The following is a 21,181-nucleotide window of genomic DNA, read 5'->3' on the forward strand; positions in this document are numbered from 1 at the left end:
AAGAGACTGTAACTGACGTTATCTGACCTTATGGTGACCAGGATAAAAGAGAAAGTCTAGCACACACTGGAGAAAGTGAAGGTGAAAGTAGAATTTTCAATGGAAAATTAGGTTTACGTTAGGTAGAACTTCTTAAACTGCAGTCATTTATGATTTTTGCCATTTCTACTTTCTATGCATATTCTTTTCTCAATAGTCATCTTTAAATCAATTCACCAGCTCCTTCATTTTTTTCTTTAATTCTTCCTTTAATTTTAACTTGATAGTACACATGCAGAGATGGCTCCAATATATATTTTTCTAAAAAAATAAAATATAATTATTTTCTAATTAAAATAAAATATAACTATTAAAATGTAAATGCTTATCCAATGAGCATTCTGAAATCATCTTTGAGATACTACTTTACAGCAAAGAGATAAAGAGAATTTTCTCTGAGGAGACTGAATATGCAGGAAAATAAATTTGTTGATAATGGAATAAGACTCCTGAGAGCAAAGTGAAAGATTTTTGAAGGCAGTCAACAATATGAAAGTGAGAGGTTGGGGTGGATAGATTAGATCTTCAAATGAGAGAACAGAGTAATATGCCAGAAGAGTCTGCATTTTAGATGCTGCTCTAGTACTAAAGATGAGAAGCATGAATGAAGTTATCTGATCTTGTAAACATTTATCTTTGGCTAAACACTGGTAGGTCTAGAACGTTCTATGGGCCCTCTAGGTATTGCGTCCTTAGAGGAGGGTGAGAAATGCCTTCATGGCCCAGTGGTACCAGGACATTGACTCTGGATTATAACTGAATCTTGAGCTACGTACCAATCTCAGATTGACAGCTAAAATTCCTGTATGGTTTCAGAGCTGGAGGCTACTTCATATTTTCTCCTAAGTTATCAACAAACCCCTGCTTTACTCCATAACATGTGCACCTAATTTTGAAACTGAGAGAAGAAGGTTTTTACCTTCCTTGAAAGTGAGTCAGTATATCAGGTAGTGGGATTTCCCTGGTGATCCACTGTCCGAGACTCTGAGCTCTCAATACAGGGGTCCATGGGTTCAGTCCCAGCTCAGGGAACTAGATCTTGCATCCTGCAATTAAAGATTTCATTTGCTGCAACTAAAAGATCCCACATGCCACAACTAAGGCCCAGTGCAATCAAATAAATACATACATTTTTTCTTAAAGTATGTTAGGTATTTACCACAAAAGCCTCAAGTTTCTGGTTTTGCATATCCTACAGTGCTATTTTACACATAATCTTAAATGAGGAGAAGAAGAATAAAATGAAGAAAATTCATCACATTAAATAAAATTATCTTTCAAGTCATCAATGATTCGAATCAGTGACCCAGATTACATTCTCTTCAGGAAACAAACAATTTAATAGGTATGCCCCACAGTCTACCAGCTTGAGGGGGTTTTAAAAATCAATGAATATTTATAATACATTAAAAAGAAAAATGATAGGAATGCACAATTGTCTCTGAGTGAACTCCGGGAGTTGGTGAGGGACAGGGAGGCCTGGCGTGCTGCGATTCATGAGGTCGCAAAAAGTCAGACATGACTGAGTGACTGATCTGATCTGAAAGTCCTCAATAAATAACTTCAGGAATCATAATATTGTCCAAATCACTTCCATTACTAACAATGCACCGGTTTGGCCCTTGCTGTGGTTTCAGTATGAACTTCTCTCTGAATAAGTGACTCAGATAATATCCTTTCTCTGATCATCACAGACCTAGCTGCTTTCTTTTCCTCTAATACAGCTTCTCTCTGCTAAAGTGGCTGAGGCTATCAATGAGTGTTGCACTAAGCTACCTTTGTGCTTCAGTCTCAAGACAGTCATTCTCCCCTCACTCTAGTGAACCAGCCTATGTCTCTGCACTATGACTGGTCCATGTGAAGATTGTTTTCAAAAAAATAAAAATATTACAACCATCTCCATTCTAACACCATGACAAGGGTGAAGTTGCCTTTCCTCCTTTGCAGGCTTGGAAAATTACTATTCTTCTCTCTTTCCTAACACCTCTGCTTGACTGTCCCTTCCCCAAAATTTTCAGGACAATTCCTTGAAATACTTGTCTGCCATTTATTCAGCCAATCAGACATCTAAGAAACATTTATGGAGTGTCTGTTCTGTATCAATTTCTCTTCTAGACACTGAAGTTACAGCCATAGTGTCTATCTTGGGGTAGGTGACAGATTTGTTTGCTCCTCAGGATAATATGGATAATTTCTCCCCCTGGATTAAGGGTTGGCAGGTTTTTTAGCACTTCCTTTTAAAAGTTTGAGATTTCCTAAGCTTGGGACGCCTAAACTAAAATGCAAATCTGCCGTGTGTGTGGCATCCTACATTGGCCACTGCATATTACACTGCAGAACTTGACAGGCCAGTAAGGTTAGCTCTCATATGGTGACTTCTCTGCAGGTCTTAGGGTTGCCTCTGCTGGTTCTATAACCAGTCTCTGTTTAGAAATGTATCTTGCCCTGTTGGGTTACCACTAGTGGGTCCTATTGCTGGAAGCCAACTTCGTCCCTCTCTCTCTACAATGCTTTTATTTTTCTTCCAGTTTTAAATTTCTTCTTTTTAATGGGGCTCCACCAAGACACTTTCACCTTGAAAACAAATTATAAGAGTAAGAAAGGAGGCAATCAGTGTTAAGTATTCCTGGTCTTCACTGATGTATTTTTATCCTCATTCTCTCCAGTGTTTATCTTGGAAGAACAGTTTAACCATCTATACAGAAGAACTGTAAGGCATATGTCAACCAACCCTGGTTATGGACTTTGTGTTTAAATTCCATTTCTACCACTAATATGTAAATTTGAATGGATACAGTGAGTTAATCTTTTAAAAACCTCACTTTCCTTATCTGTAAACTGGAATACATAAGCCTTATGAAATGCTGAGAACACCAGAAAGTGGAGAGTAAATTTTTTGCCAGTGCTGCTTTCTAACTAGAGGATAATTCCTGGCTGAAGAAGGAAAGGAAAGAGAAGAGATTGAGTATAGGTAATATCTGCTTCCTGGGCAAGACACCATAAGGGATTGTCTGCCTTATGTTTCCAAGCACTTGAAGCCAGAGAAAGAGGAAAGTGTATAATTTTATCTGAGGAAGTCAAGTGGCATGATTAAGGTGGAATGATGACACTTTAGTTTACATTTGTGTAAACATATAATTCAAGGACACCTTGGAATTTCTCCCTACCCTTCTGTGTTTTAACCCAGCAGTTAAAGGCTACCTACTCCCAGAGGCAGACAACCTTGGTTTCATTCTTCAGTGTGTGATTATCCAGTTTTCCCACCACTACATATTGAAGTGACAATCCTGTCCCTGTTGAGTATTCTTGGCTCCCTTGTGGTGGTGGTTTAGTCGCTAAATCATGTTCAACTCTTGTGACCCCATGGACTGTATCCCACCAGGCTCCTCTGTCCATGGGATTTTCCAGGCAAGAATACTGGAGTGGTTTTGCCATTTCCTTCTCCAGGGAATCTTCCTGAACCAGGGATAGAACCCAGGTCTCCTGTACTGCAGGCAGATTCTTTACCAACTGAGCCACCAGGTTGACTGTATTTATGAGGGCTTACTTCTGCCTTCTGATTCTGTCCCATTTGTCTACGTGTCTGTTTATGCCAGTACTATACTTTTTTGATTACTATAGCTTTGTGCTATAGTTTGAACTCAGGAACTGTACTGTCTACAGCTTTGTTCTTCCTTAAGAGCTGCTTTGACTATTTGAAGCCTTTTACAGTTCTAAAGGAATTTTAGCATTTTTTTTTTAACATTTCTTTGAAAAATGATATTGGAATTTTTCTAGAAATTGCATTGATTTTAAATATGCCTTTGGGTAATAGGGACATTTTAAATAATGTTAATTATTCTGATCCAGTCCCTAATTAGTTCTGCAACAATACTCAGCTTTCTTCTATCTTAGGGTCTTTGGATGTATGTTGTTCTGTCTCATTGCAATGGTGTTCTTCTGTTCCAATTAATAAAATGGCAGATTACTTCTCAACTTTCAGGTTTTAGAGTCACTCTCACCATCATCCTCTCTTTCTATACATGTCTGATTCATACCACTTACCACCAATTGGACTTGTGTAGTTAGTAGTTTACTTGGTTATTATCTATTTTCCACACTAGATTTGATATCCAAAAAGGCAGATATTCTGTCTGTCTTTATTTCTTTTCAATGCTCAATGCTCAGCACAGTACCAGGTGTTCTGCAAATACGCAATAACATTGTCAGTGGTTGTGAAATAAGAAACAAGTTGTTCTAGCACATTGCATTCACATGAATTCATCTTATAGCTTTTCATTTTTCTCAGATTATGGGGAAGAAAGACTACTTTTGCAACTTAATCTCATACATGATCATCAAAGTTAAGAGAATGGAACAGGGTGACAGAAAAGGCTTGGGAAGCTCATTGTTAAACTGTAGCTGAACAGATATAAGGGATAGTGTTTTTGCCCATAAAATATAACTGTTTAGATTCCAATATAAAATCATTGCCTAAATTTAAAGGAAAATAAAGTTGTAATAAAACAATATTTGTTAGAAAATGTAATATAATTGTGCAAAAGTAATTTTTAAGCAAGTACAATTTTACATTGTATAACCTGGGGTAACTAATAGAATGCTAAGCCTAACAATGTTTAACAATGTTTTCATTAAATGACTACATTTTTATGCACATACACATTGGTATGATGTTAATCATTAATTTTCTTTTAAGATTTTTATTTCAAAATGGGAATGGGGAGGCAAGTGCTAGATAGAAATAAAAGAAAAAATTAAACCACAGATAGGAAATTAGTAATTTTTGTTCTCATTCTATTCTCCACTTTTATTAGCAAATGCAAGCAAGATTTATCAGTGGCGATATTAATTTGTACTTTAATTTCCTAATTTATCCTTTCCTTAATTTATCAATTTTCTGGTAATTAAGGCGTAACATACAAGATATTACCGGGAATTCCTGACTGTGATTGTTAGATAGCAAGAGAGAATATTTGAACTAAAGTATCATACTTACAGGGAAGATTCTTTTCACTTTGTGTTCTCTAGGTAAGAACAAGGGACTGACGTGGTTATTGAAATTGCTGGTCACACTAACAGCACCTCTTAAGATTTATATTGTACAGTGGGAGCTCTGCAGACATAATCCTGGGGAAGTAGGAGAGTAACTATCTGAGCTCATGTTTAAAAGTCAAGGAAAATTATGTTTCTCCTTTGCCGAACAGCTTCAGTTTTTCCCTGAAAACTGTTTAACATGAAAGTTCTTAAAATATTTGTCCAGTAGTTTAAAAGGAAAAATGTATGATGTGTTCTATCTTAATCCAAGATAATCAAAGAAGGTTCACAGATAGAAAAACATTATTCAATCAAACAACAAAAATAGATAATATTTAAAAATTTGAAAGTAAACATAGCTTGTACCTAAAATGTAATGTAGCTACACTTTATTGTATCTGCTGATAGAAAGACATAGGACTTGGTAAAAGACAGTGATTAGTAGAAGAGAAGAGAAGTGCAAGGGAATCATTCTCTGGCAGGTGCATTCTTTTCACATCATTTTTTAAATCATTTTTTTAGTCCTTCTGAAGTTCATGGCTATTTTGCATAAGACTATACTTAAGTTATCGCTCAGGAAAACATCTTTAGGATGAAAATGTTTAGGAAAAAATAGGCTCAAAATGTGAGTGCTACAAAACATGTGGACATAGTCCAAGAACACAATAGACCAAAAAATCAAAGATGCCACCTCTTTATACCTTTTGAGTATATCTAAATATAATGCATAATTCAAGTGTTTCACATGATATTCTCTCTCTAAAAAATCTTATGATAAATAAATCAACTTGTCTTTGCCTGAAGACAAATATAAAACATTTTGTTTAAGACATTTTTGGGTTAAAAAAAATTGTAATACTGAGAAAAAGTAGTAATCTGAAAGGTGGTATAACTTTTCAAGGATCTTAATAATATAAATAGTTGACTGAAAAGTCACTGTGTATGGTTAAGGATATAGTTTTCTAATAACATATCTTTTGGATTCCTATCTGGAGGCAAAAGAGAAAAAAGACACTTTCTAAAGCATTTCCAAGGACCACTAAAACACTGAAACAGTTTTGCTTACGTTTTTACTTCTGGAAATTATATATATAAATATATACATATATAGATATAGATACATAAATGATGTCCTCTTATCCTTATTGTTCAACAAAAATTCTGCAAAGAAAAATATCAATAAGCAAAAGCAGAAACAAGATTTGATGTTGCCAGTTATATTTTATCTCCCTAGTTCATGAGACAATAGACTCAACTACATCTGATACTGAACCATAGCTTAGGTAGACTCATTACATATTGGGCTTCCCAGATGATACAATGGTTAAGAACTGCCTGATGACACAAGAGACGCAGGTTCAATCCCTGAGTTGGGAAGATCCACTGAAGTAAGGAATGCAACCATTTGCACCATATGTAAATAATTGTGAATGCTATGAATTCAAATCTGGACAGATAAGGCATGTTTTAATGACAAATCAATTATAAGTAGTACTGTCACTGTGAATTTCAGCAGTGGTAAATGCTCTTAGCTAAATCTTCTCTCAGTTTACAAAGTAACAGCTTTACTGGAAAATTCAACATACATTAAACTTGCAAGAATTATAGCTTTTTAATATATATATATACAATGAAGTTAGGTCAGAGTCCAATTATTATAAAAAGTTTTTAATCTATGGGAACATTGGGTGGTACATTTTAAGGTCTTATGGGATGTTGAGCAATTCTTGATTGTGTGGAACATCTAACAGCCCTGCTTCCACTAAAATAAATACCAGTATTATCTCCTAATGATTGTGACAGAAAACATTATTTTCTCCTCCCTCCAATATTTCCAAAACTTCCCCTGGAGAGTAGTCCTGCCCTCATGGAAAACCTCTGATTTATATTCTTCAGATTTCAGCCACAAATGCCATTAAAGGGAAGAGTAATCAGAAAGAAATACTCTTAAGAGGAAAGAAAAGTGCCAAAACAGCACAAGAACATTACATGGATTAAAGAATCTCTTTTTTTTTTTTTTCATTGCTAAAAAGATGCAATAAACAACATGCTACTCTGTACCTAAATGTCATCTTGGAGAGGTTTTTCAGATGGCAACAGACATCTGAGAAATTAGGGATTTTTGCCTTAAGAAAATAAGATCTAATGATGTTGCTTAAATTATTACATAGAACTAAAATTTTCCCCCATTGCACATTAGGTGATGATTTATCATTGTTTCCGATAGCTTAGCTATACCCAAGAAATAGTCGTCGATAGTATAAAATGCTTCAGGGAGTAACACGAAATCTAATTGCAATATGGAGGCTACTTGTGACCTTAGGTAGAACACTTTTCATGAACTTTTATGTTGCCATAGGAGATATTCTTGGGAGACAAGGATATGGAAAAAAGATGCCTGGCTGTTAAAAAATCTTACTAATTTTTTAGTAAGAAAAATCTTTTTCTTACTAATCTACTTTTTGTCAATGTAATTTGAAGACCCCCAAGCACTAGTACGTCAAGGCTGTATATTGTCACCCTGCTTATTTGACTTATATGCAGAGTACATCATGAGAAACACTGGGCTGGAAGAAACACAAGCTGGAATCAAGATTGCCGGGAGAAATATCAATAACCTCAGATATGCAGATGACACCACCCTTATGGCAGAAAGTGAAGACAAACTAAAGAGCCCTTTGATGAAAATGAAAGAAGAGAGTGAGAAAGTTGGCTTAAAGCTCAACAATTCAGAAAACAAAGATCATGGCATCTGGTTCCATCACTTCATGGGAAATAGATGGGGAAATAGTGGAAACAGTGTCAGACTTTATTTTTTGGGTCTCCAAAATCACTGCAGATGGTGCTTGCAGCCATGAAATTAAAAGACGCTTACCCCTTGGAAGAAAAGTTATGACCAACCTAGATAGCATATTGAAAAGCAGAGACATTACTTTGCCAACAAAGATCTGTCTAGTCAAGGCTATGGTTTTTCCACTGGTCATGTGTGGATGTGAGAGTTGGACTGTGAAGAAAGCTGAGCACCGAAGAATTGATGCTTTTGAACTGTGGTGTTGGAGAAGACTCTTGAGAGTCCCTTGAACTGCAAGGAGATCCAACCAGTCCATTGTAAAGGAGATCATTCCTGGGATTTCTTTGGAAGGAATGATGCTAAAGCTGAAACTCCAATACTTTGGCCACCTCATGCGAAGAGTTGACTCATTGGAAAAGACTCTGATGCTGGGAGGGATTAGGGGCAGGAGGAGAATGGGACAACAGAGGATGAGATGGCTGGATGGCATCACCAACTTGATGGACATGAGTGTGGGTGAACTCCAGGAGTTGGTGATGAACAGGCAGGCCTGGCGTGCTGCAATTCATGGAGTCGCAAAGAGCTGGACACGACTGAGTGACTGTACTGAACTGAAGCACTAAATATAAGAGGGTAGGGAAAAAGTATTGTTCTACCCTGACAATAGCATACTAACTAGAGGGAGGAGAGAAGCAAAAAGGATATTTTTGTTTTTGAAGATGGAAAAAACAGGTTTATTTGCTGTGAAGACAGTGTAAGGAGAGAGGAAATCATTGAGATAACCAAGAATGGAACTGAGCAGTGAAAAGTACACACAGCAAGATGAACCAGGAGTTGTGGTAAAGGGATTTCTCTTTTTGCAGGGAGCAACTATGGGAATCAAAGTGAAATATTTGGGGATTTGGAATCAACTGAAGGAAAAATCTCAGGAATTCTTGCATGTTAGTCAACATATTTAATCATTACATTTGGATTATATTTTGAGTAAATCTTTGAAGGGTTTATTAACCTAGTTTCAATTAATCTTGTTTTTTTTTTTTAATTGAACTTTTAAGGTATAACATACATAAATAGAATGTCTACATCATAAACTTACAGCTCAGTGAATTGAATAAACCCCTATAACGTAATCACCAGCCAGGTCAAAAGAGAGAACATTACTTGCATTCTCAGACGTTCCCTCTTGGCTTCTTCCAGTGACAATCTCTCCTCAAGGTTAATCGCTAATCTGACTTCTAAATCATAGATTAGTGTTGTGTATTTTTGAACTTTATAAAATATATGGAATTTTACAATATACTCTTTTATCCGACTTTTTCCACTCAACATGTTTTTGAGATTTGTTCTGTGTGGTTGCAGACTTTTTAATTCTCATTGCTGTATAGTATTCCATTGTGAATATACACCACTGATGTATTTATCCATTCTACTTTTGAATGTCATTTATTTGGGTAATTTCTAGTTTTAATGTTATGCATAGTATCACTGTGAACATTTTTGGTCTTATCTTGGTTTACATACTTACATATTTTCATTGGGTATAGACTTAAGAATAGAAATATAGGGTAAGTTGGGTTTTTTAACTGCCAAAATTTGTTGATCCATTTTACTAGCATGGAGAAACAGTGACATCTGGTGCATAAAACAATGAATTTCAGGTTTTAGTACATATTTGATATTTTTTAGAGAATCTATTCTTACAGGTGATATGAAGTTATAAGAATCCATACAGACAATGCACTTATAGTTCTTGTATCTAGTATTAAAATTAATATAAAATATACTCACTTTGAACCCAAATAATTTAAGAATAAAATTTTTAGACTCATGAATAATCAAGTAATTAGGTAGGAATAACAGTTTTATGGAAGAAATACTATTTTATGTGTACTAATGACAATGTTTTATTAAAATGCAAATCACTACCCTTAATGTGCCACAAAGTGAAAGGCTTTTAAAGTTTGTGAAATACGCAGGTTTTTTTCTAACCTCAACTAAAGAAACTTGAATAAAGCAAAATATAAATATACACAGATACTAGGCTTATAAAGTAATTTAAAAGGAAAACTAATTTATATATTGGAATTCTTTAGAATAATTAGGGGAGTTCTCTGTCCCTTTATAAACATTTCTGGGCCTGCTGAGAAAGCTAAACTCACAAAATAACACATTATAAAATTAAGAAACATGCAAGTGCATACTACTTTATTCTTATGTTTGTGTGTTATCTTTGTTATCACAAAATAGATGGATGGCTCAGGTATGTTCTTTAAGGCATTGTTTGGTTATGCCTATAGTTCTAGAAGAATGGTACAGGGTTTTCCCTTGACTTGAGGATGCTCAGGTATCAGGGTTTATCACACTGAAATGTAATGCTCTTCAGCATTTATTCCACAAACATTTATTGTAATCTTTTATCTGCCAAGCATATTAGCTAGTGGAGTTATCTTGGTAGTTTGAGAAAGTGAAGAAAGTTTATGGTATTAATTGTTCACAGCTGGAGAAAGAACAACTAGAGGAAATACACAGGATTCCTGAGAAGCACTGAAGGCCCAGTTGAGGGAAAAGATTTTGAATTTTTTAACAGTGCTAATTATCAGGAGAGCTCATCAAGCAAAGTTTGGTCAGAGAGGAAGAGGACAGGTAAACTAAGCTGGGTTGGATTTTTTAAGAAAATATATAATAGAAGATAAATGAGTCAGAGAGATAAGGGCCTAAAGGATAACTATGAAAATATTTCATGGAGTTGATGTGGGACCTGAAGGTAAAGGGTGTTTTACAGATAGATTACAGATAGATTTGATGGCAAGAGAGAATGCTGATGATTCTTAAGTACTTGGAAATTAGATGAAGTTAAAGTATTATGGTAATAATGAAGTAGGAGAGCTGGAAGGACGAACAAGGTTAAAGGCAGAGGAAATTGTGAATTTATGACTCTATGAAGCATTTGCAGGGCTGAGTGAGACAGAAGAGTGTGGCAAATGTGAAGTGGAAATGGAAGTTGTTGGAAATAAGGAAGCTGATAAAATAAGAGGCAAAGATATTAGATGGACATTGGTAGATAATCAGGATAATTGCGGAACTTAAGTGTCTGAGTGATTTAGCAAAGCTCTTAATAAATGAGGGACGGTGATCAGGATATTAGTAGATGAAAATAGTATTGGTGAGGACTAAAAGTAAAGAATTGAAAAAATTAATAAATGTCAACAGAAGATAAATAACTGATTGATAAGCCTATAAAACAATGTCTAATCTTACAAGTAAGTTAAAGTAAAGTGAAAGTGTTAGTCACTCAGTTTTGTCTGACTCTTTGCAATCCCATGGACTGTAGCCTGCCAGGCTCTTCTGTCCATGGGATTATATCCAGGCAAGAATACAGGAATGGGTTGCCATTTCCTTCTCCAGGGGATCTTCCCAACCCAGGGATCAAATCCGGGTCTCTTGCATTACAGACAGATTCTTTATCATCTAAGCCATCAGGGAAGCCCTTACAAGTAATTTACAGTCATTTTATTACTTGTAGACACTTTACTATCTTAAATACCATGGCTCAGACGGTAAAGCATCTACAAGTAATAAAATGACTGTAAATAGAAAAAGATGAAAAACCTTATATTTTATCTATGAAATTATCAGAATTTTAAAGAATCCTTCTCAAGAATGTAATAAAACATATACTTTAATAAGTATGAGTATAAACTACTGGAACATTTTGGAACTTAATTTAGCAATGTTATTAAATATGTATCAACAAATGTTGACCAGTTAATTCCACTCCTGGGAAACTATTATAAAGGGATCACTGGAGTGTTGCTTAAAATAATCAAAATGGAAAAGAATCTGATTAGCTAACAAAAGGAAATGCTTCTCATATAATGTTAAGTTGGAAAATATCTTACAATGTTTTATATACAATATGATCAAATTATTTAAAACCAAAACCTATGCATTAATAAATGACTGGAACAAGGTATCCTAAGAAGAAAGAAAACTAATGCTTTTTTCCTTACTTAAAAATATATTCTTTTGTGTTTTTCAAAGTTTCTCTAATTAGTACTATATCAATTTTTACTGGAAATATAAAACTGAATTTAATAACAGTGTAGAGCAAACCACTGACAACACTACCACCAACAAAAATTTGAATGGACTAAAAATATAAAAGAAAATTAAAATAAATATAGACCATTTAAACACACATCCTCTTCCAAAAGCTCAGGAGACAACTCTACTCATGGATATCGTTAAGTAGTCAATACTGAAATAAGATTGATTATATTCTTTGCAGCCAAATATGAAGAAGCTCTCTACAGTCAGCCAAAACAAGATCTGGAGCTAACTGTGACTCAGATCATCATCTCCTTATTGAAAAATTCATTCTTAAATTCAAGAAAGTAGGGAAAACCATTAGGCCATTCAGGTATGACCTAAATCAAATCCCTTATGATTATGCAGTGGAGGTGATGAATAGATTCAAGGGATTAAATCTGGTAAACAGAGTGCCTGAAGAACTATGGAGAGAGGTTTAGAACATTGTACAGGAGGTGGTGACCAAAACTATCCCAAAGAAAATGAAATAAAAGAAGGCAAAGTGGTTGTCTGAAGAGGCCTTACAAATAGCTGAGGAAAGATGAGAAGTGAAAAGCAAGGGAGAAAGGACAAGATATACCCAACTGAGTACAGAATTCCAGAGAGTAGCAAGGAGAGGTAAGAAGCCCTTGTTTAAGTAAACTGTGCAAAGAAATAGAGGAAGACAATAGAATGGGAAAGACTAGAGATCTCATCAAGAAAATTGGAGATACCAAAGGAACATTTCTTGCAAAGATGGGCACGATAAAAGACAGAAATGACAAGGACCTAACAAGCAGAAAAGATTAAGAAGAGGTGGCAAAAATACACAGAAGACCTATTTTAAAAAATCAAAAATGGTCTTAATGACCTGGATAACCACCTAGTGTGAAGTCAAGTGGGCCTTAGGAAGCATTACTGTGAACAAAGCTAGTGGAGGTGATGGAATTCCAATTGAGCTATTCCAAATCCTAAAAGATGATGCTGTGAAAGTGCTGCATTCAATGCTGTTGCTAAGTCGCTTCAGTCATGTCCGACTCTGTGCAACCCTATAGACGGCAGCCCACCAGGCTCCTCCGTCCATGGGATTTTCCAAGCAAGAGTACTGGAGTGAGGTGCCATTGCCTTCTCCAGCTGCATTCAATAGGCCAGCAAATTTGGAAAAGTCAGCAGTGGCCACAGGACTGGAAAAGGGCAGTTTTCACTCTAATCTCAAAGACAGGGAATGCCAAAGAATGCTCAAACCACTGTACAATTGTACTCATTTCACGTGCTAGCAAGATTACATTCAAAATTCTTCAAGCTAGGTTCCAACTGTACATGAACTGGGAAATTCCAGATATACAAGCTGGATTTAGAAAAGGAAGAGGAACCAGAATTCAAACTGCCAATATCTGTTGGATTACAGAAAAGGCAAGGGAATTCCAGAAAAGCACATGTTTCTGCTTCATTGGCTGTGCTACAGCCTTTGACTATGTTGATTACAAGAAACTGGAATGTTCTTAAAGAGATGGGAATACCAGACCACCTTACCTGTCTCCTGAGAAATCTATATGCAGGTCAAGAAGCAATAGTTGGAACCAGACTTGGAACAACAGACTGGTTCAAAAGGAGTACATCAAGGCTATATACTGTCACCATGCTTATTTAACTTATATACAGAGAGCATCATGGGAAGTGCTGGCTTGGATGACTCCCAAGCTGGAATCAAGATTGCTGGGAGAAATATCAGCCACCTCAGATATGCAGATGATATCACTCTAATGGGAGAAAGTGAAGAGGAACTAAAGAGCCTCTTGATGAGGGTGAAAAAAGAGAGTGAAAAAGCTGGCTTAAAACTCAAGACTAAAGAAACTAAGGTGATATCCAGTCCCATCATTTCATGGCAAATCAATGGGGAAACAATGGAAAGAGTGACAGATTTTATTTTCTTGGGTTCCAAAAGTACTACAGATGGTGACTGCAGCCATGAAATTAAAAGATGCGTGGCACTTGGAAGAAAGCTATGACCAACCTAAACAGCATATTAAAAAAAACAGAGACATCACTTTGTCAACAAAGGTCCATATAGTAAAAGCTATGGTTTTTCCAGTAGTCATGTATGCATGTGAGAGTTGGACTATAAAGAAAGCTGGGCACTGAAGAATTGATGCTTTTGAACTGTGGTGTTGGAGAAGACTCTTGAGAGTCCCTTGGACTGCAAGGAGTTCCAACCAATCCATCCGAGAGGAAATCAGTCCTGAATATTCATTGGAAGGACTGATACCGAAGCTGAAACTCCAATACTTTGGCCATGTGATGCGAAGAACTGACTCATTGGAAAAGACCCTGATGCTGGGAAAGATGGAAGGCAGGAGGAGAAGGGGACAACACAGAATGAGATGGTTGGATGGCATCCCAACTCAATGGACATGAGTTTGAGTAAGCTCTGGGAGTTGGTGATGGACAGGGAAGCCTGGTGTGCTGCAGCCCATGGGATCAGAAAGAGTTGGACATGACTGAGTGACTGAACTGACTGAATGACTGATTCTTTGTGTATCTCCTTATTCTAAATTCTGAAAATTCTAGCTACGCTGGTCTCCAGTCTGTCTCCTCAGTTCAGTGAGACTGTTGGACTCTTTTTAAGTTTGCCTTCCTTGTGCCATGTTAAGTCTCACCTCATATGATTTCCCTTCTTAGGGATCACAGCCCTTTATTATCTATTGCCCCACTATCTGACAATAATTGTGTTCCACAATTATTTCAATTTCTAGTTATAGCAAGAGGTAATTCTAGACCATCTTACACCATGGCTTAAGTCTCACCTAGAATTGCATAACCAGCTAAATATCTTTCAAAAATGAAAGAAAAATAATACATTTTAGATAAATGGGGGTTGAGAGAACTTGTTGCCAGCAGAATTTACCACAGTACAAGATATGCTGATGAAATATCTTCAGATTGAAGAAATTGATACCACATGGGAATTCAGATAGATGGGAAGGAGTGGAGAATACAAGAAATATTATATGTATTCGTAATTATAAAATACTAACATTTGTTTTCTTAAATTTTTCAAGTCATACAATACATAAAAGAAAAGTAAGAACAGTATATTTTGAGATTTGTAATACACTTAGAGGTAAATGTGTGATGCAAATAGTCAGAAACAACTTAGTAATTAAACAATAACAAAAATGTGGAACAGTATCATAAAGGATTGGGCTTCCCAGGTGGCTCAGTGATAAAGAATCCACCTGCCAACGCAGGAGACACAAGAGATGTGAGTTCAATCCCTGGATCGGGAAGAAACGTCAACCCACTCCAGTATTCTTGCCTGGGAAATTCCATGGAGCCTGGTGGGTTATAGTCCATAGGGTTGCAGAGTTTATTTGCAGACCCAACTTAGCAAATAAACAACAGAAAGGATGCAACAGAAGGGTGCAAATAAAATTTTACAACTGTTTCTTACATAATAAGTGAAGTGACATGACATTAATTCAAGAAGACTGATTAATTAAGGATGCATACTATAACCCCTAGAGGAAACATGCCAAAACCAACAAATAAACAAACAAAAAAATCCACAGAGCTGTATTAGCTAAACAGCCCATAGGAGAGATAGTGCTCAGTGCTCAGTTGCTCAGTTGTGTCTGACTCTTTTGCAACCTCATGGACTGTAGCTCGCCAGGCTCCTTTGTCCATGGGATTTTCCAGGCAAGAATACTGGAGTGGGTTGCCATTTCCTTCTCCAAAGTAATTTCCCTACCAAGGGGTGGAACCTGCGGCTCTTGTGTCTCCTGTATTGACAGGCAGATTCTTTACCACTGAGCCACCTGGGAAGCCCTAGAAGAGATAGTATGAGATATTAAAAATTTTATTAACTAAAAAATAAAAATAAAGGGAAGAACAAAGAAACAACACATATAAAGCAAATAGCTGATAGTAAATTTCATCTCAATTGTATTGGTAATTCAGATTCAGAGTTTATAGAATACATTAAAAAAAAAAGCAAATCCCAATTATTTGCTGCCTACAAGAGATCTGCAGTATAATAATAAAGAAAAATCATAATAACAAAGCCAGATTGAACACAAAAGGTGGTAACACACCAAATACTAAGCATATGAAAGCTGGTATGCTATAATAATGTCAGACAATATTGACTTCAAGACAAGAAGCATTGTGAGACTGAAAGAGGATCATCTTATAATCACAAAAGGATAAATTCATCAAGAAGATATCACAATCCTAAGGTGAATATACTTAGTAATAATATTTCAAAATACATAAAGCAAAAATGACCAGAATTAACAGGAGTAATAGATAAATCCCTGAAGTAGAAGATTTTAATACTTCTCTCAGCAATTGGTGGAAAAAGTAGACAATATGTCAGTACAGATCATCATAGAGAATTTGAATAACACTATCAATCAACATGATCTAAGTGACATTTATAAAACACTATATCCAACAACTGCAGAACATATAATTCTTTCAAGAGCACATGAAACATGCACTGAGATAAATTATTTGCTGAACTGTAAAACAAATATTAACAAATTTCAGTTTTGAAATCACATTCCCTGTCCATACCAAACTAAATTAGAAAAAAATGGCTAAACAATATGTGTAGTATGATTCTATTTATACTAAACAATGTTAACCCAGCAAGTCAATATATTGTACATCTCAAGAAATATGCATGTACATGTATAAAAAAAAGCCAAAATATAGATCAAAATTACTTCTTCATCAGAGAATGAGAATGGAAAAGGGGAATTGAAGAGGCATGTTCATGTTCTATTTATATGTATTTCCTTATTGTTGGATTCTTTTTACTGATGCATCACTTGTATATTTAGGATTGATAAAGTAAGTCTTATAAAGAATAAATATGTGAGGATAGCCCATACAGAAAAGTGAAGAAGGATCTGCCCTACCATTATCAAAAGATTTTATATGGCCATGATACTGGAGTACAGTGACATATAGGTAGTAGCAAAAGTTAACAGAATAGAGTCCAGTAACAGACTTATTACACATGAGATTTTAGTAGATAATAAAGGGGGGCATTAAAATTGCTGGGCAAAGTGTGTCATCTTCATTAAATGGAGGTGTTAAGGCAGCTAGTACGGCTGTATTTCTTCACCATCTTTGAAGTTAGGTGTGGCTTTGTGACCTGCTTTGGCAATGAGATGTAAGTATAAGTAGCACATATCACTCCCAGGTAGAAATGTGTTTCTGTCCTAGGCAGTCAATGTACAATTTGCCATTTCCTTTCCTGAAGCTGCAATGATGAGTGATGAAGTGCATGTGGAGATAGCATCTCTATCAGACTAGCTCTTTGAGTGACACCATGAGCGCTCCCACCTGCCTGGTTAGACAGGAAGTGCAAGGAAAAAGTAAATTTTTGTTAAGTCACTAGATATTTGGTGGGTTTGACAACACAGCCTAAACTGATTAATGTAAAAATTGATTATCTAGAATTTTGAAGATATTGTAATACCTCTCCCCTGCCCCCAATGTATTGCATCATCATGGAGGCTGAGAAGCAGGTATAAGGAAAATTGCTACGGGAAGTTGGAATATTTTTCCACACTCTGCAGTAGCAAAACTTTTCATAAAACTATTGCTCACAATGATGTGGTAACTGATTATGAATCTAGAATGAATGGAAAACAGAATGATAGCAGCAAGCTTTGACTGACATTGCCTGAGTCTGGCAAAATATTACAAGAAGGTGAGCTCAGATGGAAATTGTCACTTTGCAAGCAGAAATGAATCATAGATTCATTTAGATTCATATAGATTCCATGATGAATCTATAAATTTATGAATTTGCAGGAATGGAAGAGACAAATGCTTCTCAATCTTAAATGTAAAAATGAAAACAAATTTGAAAAACAAAAGCAGTTTAAAACTCAGCTTTGGTTTATTTACAATTGTAAAAAACTGGAAATAACTCAAATGCCCTTCCACTGGAGAATGGAGAATACACACCACTGGAAAACACATTATGATGTGTCCATTCTGTAGAACACTGTTTAGAAGGAACAAATGACTAATATATGTAACTAAATGGATGAATCTCAAACCATTATACTAAATGCAAGAAGTTAGGCTCAAAAGGTTACATATTACATGATTCCACTTATGTAACATATTTGCAAAGGCAAAGCAGAAGAAACAGAAAATGAGCCAAAGATTGCCAGTATCTAGGGATGAGGAGACGGAGAAGGCAATGGTACCCCACTCCAGTACTCTTGTCTGGAAAATCCCATGGACAGAGAAGCCTGGTGGGCTGCAGTCCATGGGGTCGCGACTGAGCGACTTCCCTTTCACTTTTTACTTTCATGCATTGGAGAAGGAAATGGCAACCCACTCCAGTGTTCTTGCCTGGAGAATCCCAGGGACGGCGGAGCCTGGTGGGCTGCCGTCTATGGGGTTGCACAGAGTCGGACACAACTGAAGCGACTTAGCAGCAGCAGCAGGGATGAGGAGAAGACACATAGGAATTTGGGGAGTTATTTCAACTTTCCTCATTTTTTAACATGGTGGGAGTTACATGACAGTACACATTTGTTAAAACTCACAGAGTTGTACACTAAAAATGGTATACTTAAACATGTTTGAGAGCCCAGGAGGCAGTTTGTTTTAATAATTATAAAGCTGAGAAGCAGTGGAGTATGTATGATAATCCTAAAGAAAATGAGAGAAATTAGACTTCACTTTCACTTTTCACTTTCATGCATTGGAGAAGGAAATGGCACTCCAGTGTTCTTGCCTGGAGAATCCCAGGGACAGGGGAGCCTGGTGGGCTGCTGTCTATGGGGTCACACAGAGTCGGACATGACTGAAGTGACTTAGCAGCAGCAGCAGCAGCAGCCTTGCTATAGAGGAAAGACACTTTCCTTGGCGATCAGAAGAACAACAACCATTTAGTTAGCATATATTATGCGTCAACTAGAGCCAATCTACTAAGCATCCTTATATAGAGAGGAATACTTTAATCTCAAATCCTTATGATATATTCTGGAGGAAGTGTTAGTCCCAGTTTAAGGAAACACTAAATAACTTGAATAAGTGGTGGACCTGGGCAGATCCATCTGATGGTTAAGCCCTGATGACTTCCTCTGTGTGATGCAGAACTTAGAATGAGTGATGATAGAGAGTTGCATGTGGGAAAGGAAGTTGAGAAAAGAATGGTCAGGAGACTCTACTATAAGAGCATTCTAAAACTGGGCCATCTGTTGACAGCATGGGGATTTGATGGCTGAAGTGAAACTGAAGCCTTGAAGAGAGGGAAAAATTGGAGGAGGTAGTAAGGATTTTGACATTGTTTGTTCTAGTCTTTGTCCTTGTACCATAGGGATGAGACAGCATGCCATTCTCAGTTACATTAAGAAATCCCGCTGCAAGATGCAAGAGACCCATAATACTCTTCATTCTGCGCATATTATCATAAGAATGTGCAACTTGAGAGCCTCTTATTTTTCAAAGGCAAATTCTTATCCAGTCCCCAAGTCCCATTCATTTCTGTGTTCTGTTTATGAAGAATATGTCATTGAAATTATATGTACTCCCGAGGGTGGGAGAGGAACTTTGAAGTATAAAAAGAGTTGTAATTTGCAGATGATTATTGTACTGATCTCTGATGGATTGACTGACCTTGATTTTTCATAGACTTTTAGGATATCAAAAAGGGACTGGAAAACAAAGTATAAAATCATAACTGTAAATCTGGTATCCATAACATTAAAGAAACACAGTCCAGGTTCAAAGGGATCTTTTCTATGCATACCATTTCACTAGACTGTAAAGCTCTGTCAGTCTTCTTTGGTAAAGGTAGATATCATGAAGCCTTGGATATTTTCATGGTATTGCAAGTATTAAGAAAACTTTCATAAAGCAAAACTGAATTGTTTAAAATAGTGTTAAAATAGAAGGCATCTCACAAATTATCTAGTTCCAGCTCTTCACTTTGCCTATGAGTAAAACAGTCTGAATTAAACAATTTTCTCTTGTGAGAATGTGTTAACCAATTGCAGAATACCTTGAAAAAATCTGTGTTGCATTTACATACTCCTTTTTCATCCTTTCTTACATTGTGCTGATAAGGTGACAGAATGAAAGGTATGAAAATTAAAAGATGAATTCACTGTGCATAGTAAGGAATAATGGTATTTAAAAATAATATTATATGCATTATGTTTTCATTCATTTTAGAGGCAGTGTAGTACTAGCAGTCAGAAGACAAAGTTCTGCTTTGTCTGCTCACTCTTTCCAAGATTTGGCTTCCTCATTTTATGTCCCTGGTTCCCCTAGAAAATAAAAATGCTACAGTTTTTGGGAAAAAAAGTTATTAAAATGTCATTTTAGATGGAGAAATAGAAGCGCTTCTTGTAAGGTGGATGATTTTTCAAAAACTTAAAAATTGTTGGGTCTCTGTCTTGGAATATGTTTACGAAGAAAACAGCCATCAGTCTTGAATAACCTTGAGATGTTTGAAAAGAAATGTATAAATCTGATAGCCTCCAGAGGTTTGTTCTAGATCTATCATCTCAAGATTATGTCCTCAATGTAGTAGATGAAATATAGCTTAACACACGAGCTCTCATCAATGAAGAGTTTATTATCCATAGGTTCATGACATTTTACTGTACTGCTGTTTGTTCACACATGTGCCATAGCATTCCAGAAGTGATATCAAGGCTGTAAATAGATGATCTTTAGAGCTTTTATAAGAAAATAATTTAAGTAGACCTTCATTGAGCAGCTGAAATTGAGTATTTACTGTATTAGAGCTAGTCTATTGGTTGGAAGCAGAGTCCTAAAATCATATTTAAAAGTTTTCAAACAGAGATATCTTATGAAATAGAAAAAAAAAAAGATTTTTAGACATAAATGCTTTCTCCTTTACACAGGAATGATAATGACAACACCACTGCTCTTTTACAGTCTCTGGGAGTTTTTCTCACCATGGCAGTTACAGAAGAATGAAAGCTTCATGCCTTGGGAAGTCTGCATTTTTATTTCTGGAGTGCTTCCATTAGGTCATACTGTTAAAGGCATAGCTCTTTCCTAAGGGAGACCTTTCCCCACTTCATAGCAATCCCGTTCATTCTGCCTGTAGCTGCTTGGCTCCCTTGTACACCATGCAGACAAAACTTATTAAAACAGGGTACAAATGATTTCTATGGAAAGGGCATCACTGTTGGTTTAACCAGTTATAATGAATACAAAAAATATAGTTTCCATTTTGGGGAA

At 36.1% G+C, this 21,181-nt stretch overlaps 1 protein-coding gene across 2 annotated transcripts in view; it reads right to left on the reverse strand.

Annotated features, from left to right (window-relative positions):
* NAALADL2 (N-acetylated alpha-linked acidic dipeptidase like 2) overlaps positions 1 to 21,181 on the reverse strand; it is a 1,624,416-nt gene that overhangs the window by 1,596,985 nt on the left and 6,250 nt on the right. The window contains exons 2-4 of one of the 2 annotated variants that reach the window (XM_044938269.2): positions 5,036 to 5,166; positions 4,084 to 4,222; positions 959 to 1,085 (exon numbers count right to left, since the gene is read on the reverse strand). The exons of the other annotated variant lie outside the window; for it this stretch is intronic. The gene's annotated coding sequence lies outside the window, so the exon portion shown is untranslated. The remainder of the gene's footprint in view (positions 1 to 958; positions 1,086 to 4,083; positions 4,223 to 5,035; positions 5,167 to 21,181) is intronic. 2 annotated transcript variants of the gene reach the window in all.

This window comes from Bubalus bubalis, chromosome 1, assembly GCF_019923935.1.
Source record: "Bubalus bubalis isolate 160015118507 breed Murrah chromosome 1, NDDB_SH_1, whole genome shotgun sequence".
NCBI lineage: Eukaryota > Metazoa > Chordata > Mammalia > Artiodactyla > Bovidae > Bubalus > Bubalus bubalis.